We start from the raw sequence: 4,819 nt of genomic DNA on the forward strand, positions 1-4,819 counted from the left end.
GTTCGTTGTGAATTACAGCGTTTGTTATAGCGCGACTGTGGAAATTGAGGGTATTGCAAAGTTGTATTCAGAAAGAATAAACCAGTTTTATTTAAGAAAGGACTTGTATCGCTAAAGTTTCTTCGGAAATAATTTTTACGGAAAATTAACTAACGAACGGAGGCGTAACAATAGGTTCAAAATACACAGACACAGTCGAACAGTAAAATATTAATCTAATAACCCGAGCAAAGCCGAGTATTTTGGCTAGTTTGTAATATTACAAAGGTTACAATGAATCATTGAATTTCCAAATCAATATATCATGAAATAAAGAACTCCATATTTATTTTGTGTTCTTCGATAAAGATATGTTTTTCGTGGTATAACTTATATACCAGTTATCATGATTTATACTTTACTCTTTTATATAATGGATATCGATTATTGTCGTAGTTTTGTTTATATTTATAGCATTGTGCTGATTACATACTTATTTCAAACGTCAAAACAACTTGTATGTGAGCCGCAAGAGGGTGGGGTCGTGTACTAGTATCGTAGTAGGTTAGTGCTAGTTTGCAGTCAAACAGGTGGTTTCGAAGTGGTATGTGTGTTGTTGTAGATTAAAGATGGTAAAATGTAATGCATGAAAATGTTTTGGCTTTATATTTGACATGTGTTTACTTCCACTGATTCTACGAAATGTTTGCAGATACTGACAACTTGGAAGGAGGAGGTGACTGGTGAGTGGACTTGGGCCGTTTATATTTAAACATGGAATACCAAAAATGTTATTGTTATGAGTCACGGTTTTCTTTTTACACCATGTAAAACTAAAATGAAACAGTTAAAACTTGGCGTGGTTGTGCATTGTGTTTCTAACGGTGAGAACGTAAGTAAAAATAAACGTATTAATTCGAATATCTGAAGTAGTTTCCTTAGGCTTATGTCAATTTTAAAGTTTAACTTCAAAATTTTCAAACTTGTTAATTTTAAAGTTTAATACTCGAAGTTGAACATGAATCTAAATAATGATTAATGGTCTAGTAGTAGTATAATTGATACTTGAATTGTTGAAACCGTCATTACTTGGTGAAACTCCATAATCAAAGAATTGAGGAAAAAACAAAGACAATTGTATGTTTCACAAATATTTCGTTAATGAACGACCAAATCGAACATGGATGGGTCCTCTACTGGCGAAACCATGATCGTTAATTAATGAAATATTTGTGAAATGTACTACTTTGTTTTTGTTTTCCCCCTCAATTCTGTAAATGTAATTAATGGTCTAGCGTTTTAATTTTACAGTTTTTCTGACCATGACTAGTATGAGTATGAGACAGAGTATCTCATGACGTCTCATTGTGTCAAAATTTTGTGTATGGAAGTTATAATAATAAGAAATGCATAGTATTTATTACACAATCGGAAAAAATTTCCATTCTTTACTGTGCTGATATACTTCAGTCATAACTCATGTCATCTGCCTAATTCCATGTTTTCTAGTGTAATTAGAGGATATCATTATTAGTGGTAAGTAGTGTCAAAACATTTATTGTAGTAAAAACTTTTGGTATGTGAGAGAGAGTAGTAGCTTAAAAACAATATTATTTACTGAAATACATTGAAATATTTGTTGATGGATATGAAACGGTAGGAGATCAGTGTTCAGTAATTATATCTGTGTCCTATGAAATACTATTAGGAATCATCAATTAAAAAAAACCCAAGAGCCCATTGGTCCAACAGTCCTAGTAGCTCTCCTCTAAACCCACTCCAAAGTAACCCTTAACACTAACTCCATCTATTACCTATCTTGTTTTGCCTTGATTTTTGTTTGTAATCTGCTATATTCCACCTCCAATAGTGCAATCTTCTCAAAAGCTACAGTATGGGTAACTTATCCTCAAGTAAGTAAGCTCTTGGGTATCATAAAGCAAGGAATCATACTAGCAGTCAATCTTTGTGCACTTTCCAACATCTTGATATTATCTCTAGTTCTGTATAAGAATTGAATAAAATAATTTTTAAACATAAAATGTTTATAAATATATCATACCATGACACGTATTTGCTTTAAGCAATTTAATGTTTTAAGCTTTTATTAACAACTGGATCTAAGTTTTAGTTTTCAATATCACACTTTTCTCAAAGAAGTCATTCATTTACATATTATCATACTTTGAATGACTGATTATACATTACTTATTACAGAAACTCATTTTTCAAAAACATTTTGAATAAGAGAAACATTTTCAATAAAATTGGCCTTTCTGTCATATAACTAGTCTTAGAAATAACTGTTTGAAAGGTTAATAATATTTCTGAGATAAATGATAAAAGTTTTTAGATGTGTGAAAACTGACCCTCATATGTTAACTTTGCTAATATCATGTAAGAGATATGATCTTTATTAGCTTTTCTAAAACATTCTTCCTTTAAAAAAATTAAGGAAGATTTTACTAACTTTAAGAAAATTGTTTGGCATATGTATATCTATCTTTCTTTTTTTTTACTCTTTACTAGTGCTTCTACCAAAAAGTATTTCAGTAGTCTTTCATAATGTTTGTAAATTTTATGTTCTTGCAAACTTTGTGCTTTTCTACTTTTCATGTATGTTAATAAAACTTACAAATGTCTTTTGGTTAAAGCTAAAAAAATTGGAATGAACTGTTTGAATTAATAGGTTTTTTCAGTTTTGTAAACATTTTAAAATGTACTTGCATTTTTTAAAGTTGGTATTTATAAAGCTTATGACTAGATTCTTGTTAACTCTAACAACTAATTTCAAAATGTGCAAGTAATAATGTTAAGATTATTAGGACTCCAGTCCTAATGCAGGTAGCATCTTCTATTATAGATTTTTTTCATATATTAACCATTTAGGTACACTTGTCACCAGATGGTGACCACATAGCATGGTTTGAATTTCCCACAGGAAATGCAAATCAAGTGCACAAAATTAATAGAATAAAATCTAATCTGCACAGATAATGATCTCAGCCACTGATTTGTATTCAACATGGCATATATTGCTATTCTAAAAATTGGTAATACTTGCAGTTAAAAATTGTTTAATTTTTATGAAATAACAGACCCCCCAAAGTGACATCAAATTGCTCCAGTGCTTTCACACTTGAAGAGACAAATGAACTTGTGCAAGCTGACAATGATTCTGACTCTGAACCTGAATTACTTGACAGTGATTACTTGAGCATGATATGGCTGATACTGATGTGGATAGTTATAGTAGTAATGATGAATTTAGGCCAGCGTGGACAAGTGATGATTGTGACAGTGATTACGAGTCTTCTAAAAGGGCCAAATTTCAAGGTATGACTCAAGGGATATCTTGTGGACATGGTACATGATGTAATAATAATATACCTGTTGCCATTGCTAGTACAGATGGGGATGCAACTATACATACACATCCTCCCAGATCCAGATGATTTATTTGTGTTAAATCAGAAGTAAAAAAAAAAAGATAAACTACAAATTTTTAAATATGTGGAGAATGTAATAATAGGTTAGACTCACTTTTCTTTATTGTCAAATTTCATGATTTGAATGATACAACAAAATATTACAGATTAGAATAATACATTAGTAAAAGAAAATATCAAATGCATTATTTTTATCACTTATTTAAACAAACTCCTGAGCACTGTTTTTCTGTTCAGTTCGTTTTTTCTTTCTGAGTTGCAGTCAGTGCCTGTACTCCTACCTTATGTTTGGATATGGTGCAATTCATATTGTAGACCTATGTCATCCACATACAACTGAATAATTTGTGAGCTGCTTGCCAGATTGTTGCACAGCTGTGCAGTACACAGGTTAGAAGGAACATTAGTCTTCAGTACTTTATCATTTTGTTCAAGGTTTTATCTGTGGTAGAGCTAATAAGAAGCATCAAAGTCTTAAAACTAATAAAAATATTCAAGTAACTCATAAGTAAAAAATAAAAGATTATTTCTTGTGCTATCAGGGGTATAAAAAAAACTACATAGTTTTACTCCTGGAAGTGCCTTTTTTTTTATACTTGTGTGTAAAATATTTCAAGTAATAGAATTCTTAAGTATCGTGTTCTATCTGGCTCTTAAGTTTTTATTCAAAATATCTTGCAGAACCATTTAGAATTATTATTATATGAAACTTCAATGTTCCTAGACTTGTTCAGTGTAGGTTTGTTGGAAAAATACCTTTTGTATTTGAGTTACAGACTTTTGAATACATTGATTTTCTTTAATTTCAAAATCATAACAATTTGGGACAACGTAGGACCTATTGGTCCATTTTGGCTGTTCCATCCTCTAACCTAATTTAAAATAATAATAAAAAAAAATCTTAAAGCCAGCTCTTATCATTCATATACTTATCAAGCTTTTTCTTAAATTTACTGCCTCTACAACATTCGAAAGCAACCCATTCCAAAGGCCAACTATCCTGTTAGAAAAGTGAAACTATCTTAGCTGAAGATGACTTCTACCTTGCCAACATTTATACTTGTGTCCCCTAATCCTACTATTCTCACTGTTAAGTATGAAAAAAGATGATGCATCAACACTACCAATTCCTTTTACAATTTTAAACACCTCAACCAGATCCCCTCTAACTCTTCTTTTTTCAAGAGAAAACAATTTGAAAATTTCAGCCTCTCCTCATATGACAACCCCTCCATCTCAGGCTCCATTCTAGTAACCCTTCCCTGAACCCTTTCCAACAATTCAATGTCTTTCCTAAGGTAGGAGCACAAAACTGAACACAATATCCCAAATGTGGCCTAGCCAGTGACCTGTACAATGAAATTATAACCTCTTTAGACTTGTATTCAACG

The 4,819-nt window shown here is 31.3% G+C and overlaps 1 protein-coding gene across 1 annotated transcript in view; it reads left to right on the top strand.

Moving 5' to 3' along the window:
• The first annotated feature begins 549 nt into the window (after positions 1-549).
• LOC106457135 (phosphatidylinositol 4,5-bisphosphate 3-kinase catalytic subunit beta isoform-like) overlaps positions 550-4,819 on the top strand; it is a 75,717-nt gene continuing 71,447 nt past the window's right edge. Inside the window, exon 1 of the mRNA XM_013916521.2 lies at positions 550-722. The gene's annotated coding sequence lies outside the window, so the exon portion shown is untranslated. The remainder of the gene's footprint in view (positions 723-4,819) is intronic.

Source organism: Limulus polyphemus, unplaced genomic scaffold, assembly GCF_000517525.1.
Source record: "Limulus polyphemus unplaced genomic scaffold, Limulus_polyphemus-2.1.2 Scaffold295, whole genome shotgun sequence".
Classification (NCBI taxonomy): domain Eukaryota; kingdom Metazoa; phylum Arthropoda; class Merostomata; order Xiphosura; family Limulidae; genus Limulus; species Limulus polyphemus.